Source organism: Crocodylus siamensis, chromosome 11, assembly GCF_052110815.1.
Source record: "Crocodylus siamensis isolate JL-2025a chromosome 11, ASM5211081v1, whole genome shotgun sequence".
Classification (NCBI taxonomy): domain Eukaryota; kingdom Metazoa; phylum Chordata; order Crocodylia; family Crocodylidae; genus Crocodylus; species Crocodylus siamensis.
The window spans coordinates 24,473,527-24,489,088 of record NC_143405.1 but is presented as its reverse complement, the minus strand read 5'-3'; positions in this window follow the sequence as shown (position 1 = coordinate 24,489,088).

The window sequence follows — 15,562 nt, the reverse complement described above, 5'->3', positions numbered from 1 at the left end:
TCCTGGCACGTCCAGCCACAAGAGGAGCCTTTCTTCTCCCCAACAGGGCCTTGATCAAAAGGATCCTGTCAGGGTTTTGTGTTGGCCGCATTTCACTGAAGGCTGCATAATCCCCAGCCATGCCAGAGGCACCCACATAGCCCTGAGTCTCACGACTCCCTGGGGAGAGGGGCAGACCCAGCAAGGGACCTGGAGGTCAGGGACAGCAATAGTGCCCAGCCTGCCCTGATAGTGCTGCCATAGAGGGCAGTGAGAGAGCATGAGAGAATTCAAGAGATGTACACCCCAGGCTGTCTTTTGTGTGTCAGCAAAAGGGATATGTAACCCTTGCAATACTGGTGTTTTCTAACTAAGGCAATGCCTTGGAGGATGTGTGCATCCAGCCCAATAACAACTAAAAGTGATCTCATCCCTCTACACCATTAAGTGGAGACATGGCCTGTGTTTCCGGCTATGAGCTACTGTTTGAATGAAAGAGGGGCCAGCTTGGGTAGACTGAGTTCACTGCTCCTGCTCCCCTGATCTCTGGTCCTTTAAGGATAAAACCATTGGTGTGTATAAGGTTCTTCCCTCCGTCCCGAGTTCCAGGAGAGGGTGCAAGAGCCAATCCAGGGAACAGTAAGTTGAGAAGGGAGAATCCTAGCAGCATGTATCCACCATAACCCACCACTCTCCCAGGGATAGGGAAGAAGGCATGGTCCTGGGGGGAGCAGAGACTCCCTGTTGCACATCAAGTCATCTGAGCATCTGCTCAAATTAACTCTTTCCAGCTGCCACCATCCCAAGCTACATTGCTCTGCTCCTGCCTTGTGTGGGAGCCACTACCACAGGTGGGCCAAGGGCAACAGAAGGGGAACCTGGAGCTGTATTATATTCATCCTATAATGCACTGGGGCAGCCAGCACATCCCAGAGGATATTTATTAGCGGTGCTGAAGGCTGCAGGGGGGAAGCAGCTGCACTTAATTCACAAAGACAGGGGAAAGTAACCTATATTGATGAACTAACAGGACATTGGCTTGACAGGATACTATCTCCAGAGGTGGCTATAGAGCCTGTAGAAGACCAAAAAAGATTCCCTGGGCCAACTGTATGGCTCTGTTCCACCTCTACACCATAATCCAAGCCTCACAGGCTTCATTCTCTTATTCACACAGCCCTTCTCTGGGTCCTCAGACCCCTCTGTCTCTCTGTCAGGGCCTGAGCTTATATTCACCTTAGGCGCAGCCCTCCTCCTGGGTCAGAGGATTCCTTCCAACCAGCCACCACCTGCAGGCTCCCTGGGTCAGATGACCCTATAATCATCCCTGGCCTCACCTTCAGGCTGCTACTGATGGCTGCGTGGCCTCTTGAAGCAGCAGGTGCAGTACAAGGCCTTCCAGTCAGCACTGGAGCAGGCTCATTATGACTGGGGGCAGTGAGCACTCCTGAGCTACAACATGAGGCATGCTGTTGGCGGGGAGGAGCAGTAGAGAACAGACATCAGTGTGCTCTGTTACAGCACGAAGGGTAACGCATGGCCAATGGAAGAAGGGCACTGTCCGCCTTCCAGGTGACCTAGAACTAGTCTTACCCATGTGCTGATGCTGGGAATAATTCCTTTGTGCCATGTTCCAGGTTGTGGTTAGGAGACTCCCAGAAAGGAGATAATCTGCATTATGAGATGCGTCAGGACCATGCTCAGAGCTAGGTCAGCTAAGGGCAGCTCCACTGACCCCACTGCTCCTTCTCAGAGCAAGGTTGGCTTCATTTCTTGGTCTCTCTGATTCTTTCTTCCACCCATTAGCTGTGAAGGGCACAGACCATCTGCAAATGCTTCCTCAGCCTAACAAAGGGGGTGTGTGCCCGGAAGCTTACTAAGAAGACCTTTTCCAACTATTTGAGTTGGTCTAATAAAAGATATCAGATTTACCCAAATAACCTTATCTGCCACTTCTCAATACACATTTTTCCTTTCTGACCTGACAGCTAGCTGTGTCCCTGCTTGACTTATGTTGCCAGTGCTTGCAGACCACAGCTGTGGTGTGAATATGTGAGAGGGACCTGATGCAGTTCAAACCACCTAGATTGCTTGTGAGAACTGGTTACCTATTTACCCATCATTAATGAGCCAGCGCAGGCTGCCTGGCCCTGGACTGTTGGCATTTCCTAGCAACTGGTCAGATAAAACCAGTCAGGACACCTTCACAAGGGGGCTGGATCAAGGAAAGATCATGGGATCTGTGCCCTCTGCTCCACTGGGGTCCTTGAAGGACACTGTTCTCCTCCCCTCCACTGATTCACTCTAGGAGGGTTGAGTGTAGGAGCTGCATGGCCATGTGCCTGTGATATATCTCAAGCCAGCAGGGAGGTACAGCAGGGAGCTCTGTCAAGGGTTCACCCCCTGCCCCCGGGGGGCTTATGATGGAATTCCAGGCACCTAAACCTGGGGGTTTTGATAAAGATGCCTTGATAAAGCTGCATTTCCCCCACTGCAGGGAGTCCAGGGAAGTCTACTTGGTGCAGGGGTTTTATTTGTATGCAGTGGCCCCAGGGCTCCCAAGGGAGAGAGGCAGATGGGAGGAAAGTGTGGTTTGGGCTGCAAGAAAAGAGCAAGGCCTGGGATTTCCTTCCCCAAGCAAAAGAGCCTGGAGCCTAACATGAGGGGCCAGGAGCCTCTCCAATCATCAGGACACTGGGTATGCCAGGAGGGTGTCAGACTGCGGACAACTCCACAGCCACTCCCAACCAGAATCTCAGGCTACCACAGGAGGGTGGCACAGAGCACTGCTCCCTAGGCATCACTACCATGCACCCCATGCATGCTAGAGGGAGGAGGGACAGCTAAGGAGTTTCAGCCAGACATGCCCCTATTCTGTAGAGCGAGTCCCATGTCCCATGCTTCCCAGAGGGGGGATCTGTTATGGATCCACAGGCAAAGACATTCTAGAGCAGAGATTCCCAAACTTTTTCTCACTGTGACTCCTCTCCAGATTTACCAGTTGCCCAAGTACCCCTGCCAGCATATGTTTTGTATTTTAACCCCTTAAATGCTGATTTTTATCATAATGAAAATTAAATCTGCCATTACACAATTTCTCCAGCGTACTCCCCTGAGATGTCTTGCGTACCCCCAGGGCTATGTCTACCACAGTTTGGGAACTGCAGTAGAGGATTCAGTGGTTCCCCTGAAGGTAGCCAGGGTGGGGAGCGGCAGCGTAGAATGTCCTGAGGCAGTGACCACTTGGTGGTGGCAAGTGAAGGGGGCTCCTGTGAAGAGGGAATGGATGTCCCCAGTTGAGGGACTAGCTGTGACTGAGGGAGGTTGTCCCAGGGGATTTTCACAAGGATAATTATGAGGGCTGGATGGTAGATTGGACATAGGGTAGGGGTTTTGTCAGTTTTGATAAAGCATTTGATTACTTTTTCTTTTTATACCATTTGTTCTTCCTTCTACTAAACCTTTTTGTTTTTCTGTTGCTTCACCGAAGTGCACATGGTAAATCCTGATTTTTGGACAAATTAATAACCTGACCAGATCCATTCAGTGAAATAGAGGGCCAATAAGCTTACACAAATCCAGGGTGTATCTCTAGGAGCACCTTGACACTGGAGAGCTTTGTCACAGCATCTGTACAGAAGGCAGCTGACTCAGTTCCTGCCTTGCATTATTGGTTGCCAGGAGATCCTAGCTCCTACTCCATCCCTGGAGGAGAGAGCAGAGCGCACAGCTAACCCTGCATACTGGGACTGTTACTCTCTGTATGGGAGCCTCAAAGGCAGTGAGTCAAGTAGCTCTGTCGTGGCTGAGGCTGCTTCCCACCAACCCCATGCTCTCCTTGGCACTGCAAAGGCCGTGGTTGTGTAACAAACTAACCATATGTTAGCAAGCCATGAATCAGTCTGGTCTGGGAGATGCTGAGGATGCAGGGCCCTGCAAACCACATCAGATGGAGCTGGGGAAGGAAGAGCATGCTGCTGGAGCCAGTGGGGGAGGCTGGATGGAGCAGCTACCCAGCCTTGCAATTCTGGTTGGGGGTTGGCTTATGAGTGAGTGGTGGAGAAACCTGAGCCTGGTAGTTGGAATCCCAGCCCTCAGACTGGGCTAGCTATCTCAGCACTGCCAGCCCCAGTAGTGAGAGCTAGTGTTTCCCCACATGCGCCTAGTGCACCTCAGACGCTCTCTACAAGTGAGCTGTTTCTCATGAAAGTTTATGCATCTCTAATTCAATTAGTCTCTAAAGTGCATCTCTACCCTGTCTTCTGCTGTCAAGAGATAATACATACACAGAGCTCCTTGCAACAGAAGAGTGAGCCCAAGACAAACTGTAGTTGTGTTACTCTAGGCAGGACAAACCTGGTCACAGCCTGGGCTGAAGGCAAAGCCAGTGCTGAAGTGAGTAGAGAGGAGGGGCACACAGGGAGGGCTTACAGGGAACAGGGCACTCACTCTAGCTCCTGGGGCACAGGCAGGAAACACCCTGTGTGGAGGGACAGATGGACGGATGGATGGAGCCGTAGGGCTGCCTAGGCTTGGTGCTGGAATAGTCACCAACAGCCAAGCTCATGCCAAGAGCCTGTGGTTACAAATTAGCTGAATGCTTGGAAGTCTCTGGGTAATTGCAGCACCAGGTCATTCACTGGCTGAGAGTTCTGGTATTTGACTCAGTGGCTATTTACAGGGCAGGGGGGCACTCAGAGGGCACGGCGGAGACACTGAAGCCTCCCTGACATAGTGAGCAGCCTTGTCTCCAAGCCGCTTCCTTGTTCTGGTTTATGAATGGGCCATCAATGACTATCCCCTAGCCAGCATTATGTAAAAAGTGGCTGGTGCCAGGCAGAGCCCCTGGCTGAGAGAGGCCAGGGCTGGAGTAACCGGGAGCTCTTCCATAGCCAGCACTCCCGCCCTGCTCTCCATAGAGCCCCTTGCTGGGACAAGCAGGAGCTGGAGTGCAGTTACTCCCCATCCCTGACTGGCCACCTGAAGACAATAGAGTGCCAATAGAAACAAGATTATTAATAGAATAACATGAATAGCTTATTCATTGATTATTGAGTATTAATAGAAGGGATTATTAATTGGCTTGAGGGCCAAAAAATCCCCTTCTGATCATCCAGCCTGATCTCCTTCATAATATGACTCTCACCCAGCAACTCCTGATTTCTACACAATAGACTCACCCAGCTACTCCTACAGCAGAGCCAGAGCACCAGCTGGGACAGTCAGCACCAGCTGGGACAGTCAGCATTTTCAGAAACCCCCAGATCCCACTCTGTGACAGCAATATGGATGTAACTGGCCACCCTGGGGCAGAGGGACAAGAAGCCTGCGTGGGCTGCAAATGTCAGCAGACTAGATTAATGGGCTGTCAGATTTAACCCTGGATGCAATGACCTTTGGTTTGGCCCCACCAGAACTCCCACTCCTATTCTTGTCCTAATGCAGAACAAGATGGTGCCCATAGCACCTGGGGTCCACCCACTAGTGCCAGACCCAGGGGCTGAGGTATGGCTGCCCACATGGCAACCCACTAGGTCCATCACTGCATAGCAGTCAACATTCAGTTCTACAGTCACCCTTTCATGGCTTCAGACCCATGGACCTTGGGCTTGGCTGCTGAGTCACCTCTTTTGCAAGCCCTGCCATGCTTTCCCAGAGCTGTACTGATTGGGCTGACTCCCTCCCGCGTCTGCTGTGACTTGTGCTTGTCACATGGAGAAGTGACTATTCAGAGCACAAAGATCAGAAGTGGCTTGGGCATGATCTCAGCAACGGGCTGACAAACTGGGAGGGGCAGGCACCCTGGGATCACTTTCATCCTGACACCCAGAGGGAACGGGGGGAGCCCAGGAGCACAGCTGGAGCCTAGAAGCCCATCACTACAGGAAGGTGAGTGTGATACCTGATGGGCTGTGCCACATGCTAGAGCCATGTGAGAGCCCAGCTGCCTTAACTGGGATGCAGGGGGATGAGTTCATGGATGTTTCTTTGGGTGCCAGAGATCACCACAGCAATGGGGCTGGGCTGAGTACAAACTGGCTGCAACAGGTCATGTTGCCTGGGCACAGGAGTAGAGCAGGGGCCCTCTGTTTTCCCCAGCTGCACTGCAAGGCACTGTGGGCATTTCACCTGGTGCAGAGGGAGCCCAGAGCTATAGGGCAAGCCCCAGGAAACCCCAAGGACCTGTTCAGCCCTATAGCAAGCCAGCATCATCCTTCACTATCGGTTGTGCTGGCAACTGCAACAGCAGGCAGCAGTGGTAGGATCCACCACTCATGCACTCCATTGGGATGTTTTGAGGTGGGGCGTCACCCTCAGGGTCACCTCAAAACATCCCAGTGGAGTACATCCTAATACATGCTCTGTATTGTTGAGGGCTGGGACATCCCAAGCCCCTGATTTATTCATTATGGGCATGGCATAACTCATCTGGTTCCCTGTGCTGCTGGCTTGAAGGCTTTGCAAGGCAGGGAATATCTTTCATGGCCAATGCTCCTGCCCCACTCCCTACTGGGAGCAGCTGGGGTTAAAGTAGCCTGGAGTACCCCTGCAGCCAGCACCCTTGCCTTGCCCTGTATAGCACACCCTGCAGGGAGAGGCCAGCATAGCTACTCCAGCACTGCATGGGTATTTGTACACTCTTTCCGGGCAGTAGCTGACAAGCCCTTTTCCAAGTGCTCAACTTGCTGAGCTGCTGCTGAATACAGCAGTGCTATCCTCCCCCGCCCCATGATCTGCATGGCTGCTACTCTCCCTGCCTTTGCCCTCGGCATTGTGGTTTTCCCTTCTGGCACTTGGCTCAGACTTGAGCTGTAAGGAAGCTGTAAGGAAGCTGTAAAGAAGCCGTCCCCTGGGCCCTGGGCCCTCAAGAAACACAGGGAGGTCCATCACTAGACAAGGCCCTATTGTGTCTGCCCCCCTGCCTCCCCCCCAGGCTCTGCTGGTTCTGCTGATCAATAGCTGCATTATACTCACTCGTGGGTTGTCAGAGCTGTTCCCAGACACCATTGACCTAAGAAAGTGCCGTGGGATGGTATTGCAGTCAGCCAGTGTGATGTACCTGGGGGAGACACAGGGCAAGAGAGGGAAAAAGTGGGGCAGGTGAGAGATGTGGGGGAAATGATTATGAGCTGCTAGAGACTAACTGGACAGGCCAGTTGCACAGTGAGATAACATGGATTCCCTGCCTCTCTTTGGTACCAGTTGTGGGCAGGCACTCCTTCCCAACCTGTTCATTAAACATAGCTGGATGCTGCTGACACTCTCCAAAGAGACAAAAAAAAGAGGTCCTGATGCTTTTCACTAGCTTCCCCATAGCCAGCTTTAGAAATAGGAGTGCTTCCCAGCCATAATGCAGCCACCTCTGGGGTAGAGCGTGGCAGCTCCTTCACTATAGGAGAAGCTGAGGCAGGAAGTGAAAAAGAAAGCAGGATGAAATTGAAACTGTACCTGGGGCCAGGAAGATAGAAAGGATGTGGCTGTGTTGAAATTTGGGCAGGATTCAAGTTGCCCACCCACCCTGCCAAGATGTCCTTGGTGATTGCTTGTAAGTAAGGCAGGAGCACTGGTTCTGTACAGCCCCGTGCACACCAGCTGTGCTGCTCTGGGTTGGGCAGTGACTGTGGCATTACGGTGGACCACCAGAACTGACCTAAATGATGCCCTGGGTGAACTTGTATTTTTGGTCTTCCCGTGCCCCCAAAGTCAGCAGTGTTGTTGCCAGCACAGGCAAATGGCCAGGTGTGCAGAGTGCAGTCCAGTGGGGAGGCAGAGCAGCATGGGTCACCAGGCAGGCGAGCAGGCAGTCACCATTGCTGCAGTGCAGGAGCAAGGCAGGCAGACTGGAGCAGGCATCACCCTGCCCACACGTGCCCAGCCCAGCTCTGGCCCAGCTCCTCCTGAGCAGCGACTGGAGGCAGGGGGTGGGCTGGCCTGGCCACTGCTCTTCCTGCTAGGGTGGGTATCAGCTGGGGTTGGGTGGGTTGGGGGGAGAACATTGCTGCGAGCACAGGCTGCTCACACGTGTCTGTGTGTTTGGCACCCCCTGACCATGGTGCCCTGGGTGCTTGCCCACATCACCTACCCCTAAAGGTGGCTCTATGGACCACTAGCAGAAGGCACCTGCTTCCAGTCTCATCTGAAACAGCACCCCCCTGCCCCCGCCCTGACTCACTACTGCCCGCTACTGCATCAGAAGCACTGCGGGGTAAAGGCACTAACACTGGGTGCTCACGGGTGGTCTGTCCCAGCACTGACTTGCCTCTCCTCAGTACAGGCACCTTCTCACTGCCCACCCAGGCAAGGCCAGAGCTGACATGCTGTGGGAAGTGGGTGGGGGCTAGAATAGCCAGAGCTGCAGCATCTTTTCCTTCCCATGCCCATCTTGGCCTGCCCCAGCCATCCTTTGTTCCTTGAGATATTTGCATGTTTCAAACCAGGAGTTCATAGGAGAAAGGAGCCCCTCCACACACAGACCCCAGTGCACAAAGCCCTTCCAACTCCGTTTTGTTTGGCCAAAAGAGACAGACAGTAAATCCCCCCCGCCTCCAGAGTTGGGGTTGAGCTGTGGCCAGCTCTGGTGAATGGCTGTGCACGCCCCCCCACTGCGACACAACACAAGGGGACAGGCATTGCCAGTTTGGAGCACGCTCAGTACAATCAAGGCAATAGAGAAGCATCCGGGGGGGCCTCACGCCTGCCATCCCACACAGCGCAGAGCACAGAGGTGGCCCTGGGCAGGGCTCCGGGTGGGCCAAGATCCAAAGGTCGGAGGGTGCTTCTGAAAAGGCTACCAGCAGGGGGCATGTCTAAGCATCCCTCCTGTTGCTCCTAGTGCCTGGGTCCAGCTGGGTGGTCTGAGGAGGCATTTGCAATAGAAATATTCCCTCTGTTTTCCCTCCAGGGGCTCAGAGAAATACCTTGTATTACAAATAGTTGCCCACTCCACAGAATCCAGGGTTGTGTGTCAGGACAGAGGGGTATCACCAGACCTGTCGTGTGGGGGAGCCTAGGGCTGGGATAGCAGGGGCTGTGGGTCAGAAGTGAGGGGTGCTGGCAGAGCCACTGGTGTATGGATGGCAGGGGCTGCATGTCAGGTGTGAGGGGCACTGGCATAGCTGGTGGTGTTGCAGGTAGCAAGGGCTGCAGGAGGAGTGCTGGCATAGCTGCTTGTGGGAGGTGGGGCCTGGGATAGCGGGGGCTGCAGCTTGGGGTTGAAGGGCACCGGCACAGCTGTGTGGAGAACCCAGGCTTGGGATTGCAAAGGGCTGTGGCTTAGGAGTTGGGGTTATCAGCAGAGCTGGATACAGGGCAGCCACAAACAGTAAAAGCACAAATTCCTCTCTGGAGTAGATGTGCAAGACACACAATTGCAGGACCTCCCAGTGACTCTTCTATCAGGGATGAACTATAACACCCTGTCTAGGTCTTCAGGGTTAATGGTCTGCCCAAGCCTAGCAGCCTAATGGGCTAGTGTAGCTGAGATACCCCAGCCCCTGTAGCCAGCAGCACAAAGCATTTGATGTGGCTGGCACATGCTGTATCTGTTGCGCTCAGTCACATATGTGCTCTGCCATGAGCTCACCTGCTCTATTTCTACCTCTGCATCTGAAAACCATTGCAGTCCGCTGCTTGTTGCCTTCCCCAGAGACACAGACAAGGAAGTGTCCAGGGCAGGTTGGACTCACCGGCTCTTATTTAACTTCTCTGCGGTGTTAGGGAGGGGCCTCACCCAGAATGGGGTTCCTGCTCTGGCTGCTGCCACATTCAGAGCTGGCTGGACCCTCGTCTGACCTGCCTTCCCTGCCTCACCTACTGACAGCACCAGCACTTCTCACATCCCACCACTGTGAGCTTCCCTGAGGCTCACCTATTTGGCTCAGATGCACTGTGTTTATATTCAGTGACCTCACTGACCCAAATGACATTGCCAGCATGCCTGGCCTGGGGGCAGGGAAAAGGGAACTGGGAAGGGCAAAGGGCTGACATCAGCCCTTGGGCTGTCTGTGCTGAGTGTCATTGGCCCAGGGTTTGCAGCTGAGAATAGGATTTCCGTGGCCTGTGTGAACAGATGAAAGACTCCAGCATGTTGCCCTGGTAGACACACCCAGGCCAAAAATACCAGTTTGTGGCAGGGTGGGGTGCACAGGGTGCAGCTCAGCTATATTTAATGCCTGGCTGAGTTAGAATGGCATCCACGCCAGCACTGAAAACAGACAGCAGGGCAGGGGGGAGGGAAAGGGGCCATTAGCTAGAGTGTGAGCAGGAGAGAAGAAAGCTCAGCAGAGCATGTTTAGGGGTCTCTGGTGCAGGGGACTGGGTGTGTTTATTGTAACAGGAAGCACTGGTTTCTTAATGCAGTTAAAAGATGTGTGATGGAAAGTTTATGATAGAGGTATATGTATATAACTCTCTCTCTATAAATATAGAGATAAATGTATTTTAATTAAAAAAAAGTCTCTGCACTGGCCCCTTCCCTGGTCTTAGTTGAGGTTACAGTATTTTGCTTGGCTCAGGCTGCTGATTCCCTTCCCTTCTTGTTTCTGGGGTGAGGAGCCACCATTCTGGGATGTGTTATAGAGGTGATTGGCCCTCTACGCTGCTGCGTGCTGTAGCAGTGCTGCAGCTGGAGCCTGGTATACAAAACTGGTGTGGTCAGAGGGGAAAGAAGAAGACAGCATGATTTGTAGCCCATCCTTACCACCCCGGCCAGTCAGCTGGAGAGGGGAGTGGAGGCAGTGCACCAGACAGCAGTGACAGCACGGGTGGAGATGGGGATCATGGCCAAGGCCCAATTTCTCACTTTGACGCACTTTGTCTCCTTGACTATTCCTGTTGCAAGGGGCACTTCATGCGCTCACAGCAGTCATGTCATAAGGCCTGCATCTCCAGTTTGGAAGGGCCCCAGACCCATCGGCCTATGTTGGAACAAGGCATGTTTCAGGGTGTGATTATTTAGGGACAAGACAGAAACAAAGCATGAGCACAGACATGCCAAAATTCCAACAACTCTGCCACTGAATATGTCCCATACCCATGGGGCACAGTCACCAAGACAGCTGCCACATAACTCGACATGGAGAGGCCCCCAGCAAAACCCTGCTCAGGGCCTCCAAACTCCTTAGCACAGGCCTGGCTCAACAGACACATTCTGTTTCCAGAAGCAGCTGTGGGGACCAGGCCTCCTACAAGGTCTGTTTGGGGCAATCAGGTAGATGCTCCTCTCACTCCTGTCTCCTTAGTGCCCCTGCTGTCTCTGCTCTGGCTTGCTTCCACAGTGCTGCCTGGCCTCAGCTTTTTTAAGCCTATGCCAGGATGTCTGTCAGTGAGTATCATCCTCTGTCTGGGATGTTACAGCCTCTGAATCTCCAGCCAGATTTGCATCCTGTAGGACACGGAGGGACTAGAGAAGCCGAACACTGTCCCTGTTAGTTCCTTGGCCTATGTGGATGGTGTCTCCATTCTCATTGTGCCAGAGGGGATGGGGCAGGTGCCCCAAGTCTTTTGGCACACACGAGTCAGCATCCTTTGCCCAAATCAGTTGAGCCAGAAGCAGGTCCTCCTACCTGAAGCCTTGGCAGGTCTGTGCCCTATCTTAACAATTGCTATGGGCACCTCTGCCATGATGTGCTAAGGAGTTGGGATCAAGCGATGCAGTTCTAGGCCTACCCTGCGCTTGGCTAGATCCAGTGTTTAGCTCTTGAGCATTTCACTGCCCTTCTACATTGGAGGCCATGTCCTGAAGGAGCCTGTTTCCTGCTTTTACCCTGCTGCAGTGTCCAAGTTGCCCAATAGGCAACCCTATTTGGTTAGGCTGGAAACAGCTGTGGCTCCTTCTGGTCAGACTAAAATATATCCCAGGTGGATGAGGATTTTCAGTCCTCTTTGATTTCCCTCAGCAGGCAACTGAGGGCTTTCACAGGACTTGTCTCTTGGGAGTGAAAAGCCTGTTTCCCCGTGTGTGGATGAGCAGCCAGGCAAGATCTAGGAGGCTCTGGGAGATGTTCTTTTTCCAGCCACAAGCAAGGCAAAGTTTGCTGGTATCTGTTTCAAGGTGTGGCATGATCCACCCTCCTTCTCTGACCACTGCAGAAAATATATTCCATTTCCCTGGAGGACACATTTGTCCTTAGGTGACTCTGTGCTCCTGGTTGGGAGGTCACTCCCACAAGCTTCCTCTCTGTAACCACACAGCTGTCTTGCAATGATACACCCTGCATGGCTTCATAGTACCAAATTGCCCTGTGAGCCACATTGTCCCAAACTGTCTGTACTGTGGCCTGTCTGCTGAGCCTCATGTAGGTTGCTTCAGTTGCATCTCAACCACCTCTGTTTGGTTGCTTTCTAGTGTGTCCAGGTTTTGCCTTTGTTTTGTGGGGAGTGTTTGGTTTTGGCAGATTTCCAGCAGCTTGGGGGCTGATTTGCCCTGCTTCTTATGGGAGCTGGATGCTTTGCTGTTTCCTACCTAGCCAGGTTTTTCCTGGTTCTGGCCAAAATGGCCATTTTGCAATCCCTGAGCCCAGAGTGACAGGAAAGGGAATGATATACTGGGGCTCTTCCATGCACTGCCATGGCTCAGCTGGACAGTGACTCTTTCTTTTAAAATGTAGCTTGCTGTCTAGATTGGTTGACCCAAGGCATTACACTCACTGTCTTGGCTGACCCTGAGGAGGGTAACCCTAGATATAGTGTAAGCTTGGAGTTGGTTTATCCTTGCTGATTCCTATTGCAATGTATAATAGTTTTGACAAAGCTTTGAATGTGTTTTCTGTGTGATCAATGGGTATTTTTCATGTTACGCCTTTCTGCTCTTCCACGGCAGACACCTTGTGAAGGTCTGGGTGTTTATCACTTGGCAGAGATAACTGAGTTCCAGGGTCACTGCTGAGCAATCCAAGCCCCTCCTGTCCTATTCAGGTCTGTGGTGGCAGGTCACCTCTCACCCTGCACCACCTGGAGAAAGAGCCAGACATAGGCCTTGCCATTTAGGTTCATGGATTCAGCTGGGGATGTGGGAGTTCCTGCACTGCAGTGACAGAGGGTTTATCCCGAGGGACAGGAGGCATTTTGGAAGTTGAGAGGGGCATCTGAATGAATCCCTTGTAGAAGTAGGAAACATACAAGGGAAATAGGCCCTTTCCTGAATTGACATTGGACTTTCCTCCTCCCCACACTCACTGTAGGATGAGGTGAGCACGCTAGTAGGGAGGGAAAGACTGCAGCAAGACCTGGATAGGTTGCCAGGGTGGGCTATCAAAAACAGGATGCTTTTCAATACTGACAAGTGCAGGGTGCTGCACTTGGGCAGTAGTAACCAGCAGCACACTTATAAGATGGAAAACTCCCTTCTTAAGAGCACAGAGGCAGAAAGGGATCTTGCAGTCATTATTGACTCCAAGATGAACATGGGCCGACAATGCGAGGTCACGGTTGGCAGGGCTAACCGCACCTTGTCGTGCATCCACAGGTGCATCTCAAGTAGAGCCAAGGAGGTGATCCTCCCCCTCTATGCCACACTGGTCAGGCCACAGCTGGAGTACTGTGTCCAGTTCTGTGTGCTCCACTTCAGGAGGGATGTGGACAGCATGGAGAGGGTCCAGGGGAGGGCCACTCGCATAATCAGGGGCAGCAGGACAGACCCTACAATGAGAGACTGCAGGACCTGAACCTGTTCAGCCTTCACGAGAGAAAGCTGAGGGGGGACCTGGTGATCGTCTATAAACTCACTAGGGGGGGACCAGAAGGGTTTGGGGGAGACCTTGTTTCCCCTAGCGCCCCCTGGCATAACAAGGAATAACGGCCTCAAGTTGTTGGGGAGGAGGTTTAGATTATACATCCGTAAGAACTACTTCACAGTCAGGGCGGCTAGGATCTGGAACTAACTTCCAAGGGAAGTGATGCTGGCTCCTTCCCTGAGGATCCTTAAGAAGAGTCTTGATGCCTACCTGGCTGGAGTCATTTGAGCCCAGTTTTTCTCCTGCCCAGGCGGGGAGTCGGACTTGAAGAGCTACGAGGTCCCTTCGCACCCGACTTCTATGATTCTATGACTGTAGACTCCCTGGAGGAGGAACAACATAGCTATAAAGAAGAGAACATAACTCCTCTTACAGCATCTTTTCAGTACCTAGCATAGTGGAGCCCTGACCTCTGAGTGCAGCCCCTGGTTGTTACTGAAATACACAATAATAATTAATAATGTTGTGGCATGTTCCCCATGCTGCAACAGCAAAGTTAATTGCAATACATCAGTCTGCCACAAGGTGTCTCTGTGAGCTGTGTAATATTCCAGGCAGGACAGGGTCCCTGGTAAACAACAACAGACCAAGCTGGGATTCAAGTTGGGCAGAAAACAATTGGTATGGGTCTGTAATTAGGATCTCTTTCCTTTAATAAGCATATTTCATTTGAGGCAAGATATGATGGTAAGAAGTGCTAGGAAACAAGGATGGGAAATTGCTCATCAGGGAACTGTCATCCAACAAAGCCCTTCTGATATCAGGCTATTGATATTTTGGAGTATGAGGGCTTGAAAGAGGACTGAAAGCTTGAAAAGCATCTTTTCTATAGGAGGTGGAAGTCCAGTGAGCCCTGCAACAGGTTGGTGACTCTCATTTATGGACATTTGCCAGGTCCTATCAAAGCTTGGGTGCTCCCCACCATGCACAGCTGAGACAGGAAAGCAAGACATTGAACTGTGCCTTGGTCCCTTAGAAGTCATGGAAGCTGAAGGGAGCATAGAAGGGAAGTGCAGCTTCCATTTAGCTCTCAGTGTTCTCCTTGGCTACAGACAACAGACCAGGCTAGACAGGGACTGGCAGGATCAGATACCAGCTGGCACCTGCCAGGGAGGGGTGGTAGGATCTGAATGAGTCCTTGGTTTAGTGATGAGTTTTTGTCTTGGGGTCAAGGCTGGACCCAAAGCAAAATCCTGGACAAAGAAGCACCTGAGACAGAAACGTTCCAATCAGAATCCAGATCCTCCCAGCCCAGATCTAGGGAGACCCCCAGGCTATGGCTGAGGTCCAGCTCTCTCAGGAGAGCCTGGTTTTGTTCTGGTGCTGTGGGTGCACGGCCGCTCACCACCCTCACCATCCTGTGACTTCTCATCCACTGGTCCTGTGTGATTCATCATACAAGTCACAAGGTATATTCCATCTTTTCCTGACTCAGTGACTGGAAGCCCATGGGATCCCATTCTCTGAGAATTTTAGGTGGCTTATAGTGCCCATAGCAGCTCCTCCCAAATGTAGCACGCCAATCCTGGAGAAAAAAGTTGTGGCCAGAGCAATATGTCATCAATCCCCTTCCATTGAAATGGATTCAATTCAGTGCAAAGTGCAATGCCAGGGTCTGGATGGGGAGCAGCTAGCTAACCTCCCAGTTGACACATGGGGAATAAAAGAGACTTGTTGCCACATTTGCCTCTTCAAAGCTGTGCATGGACCAAGCCTGGGATCAGGTGCTTTACATTTACTGTTTCTTTCCTTGATGTTTTCCTTAGTCTGAAATCAGATTCTTTTAGAGAACAGTCCACCCACTACGTTGGGGAAACGTAGCCCAAGGGTCCTGTATGTGCATCTGGCAG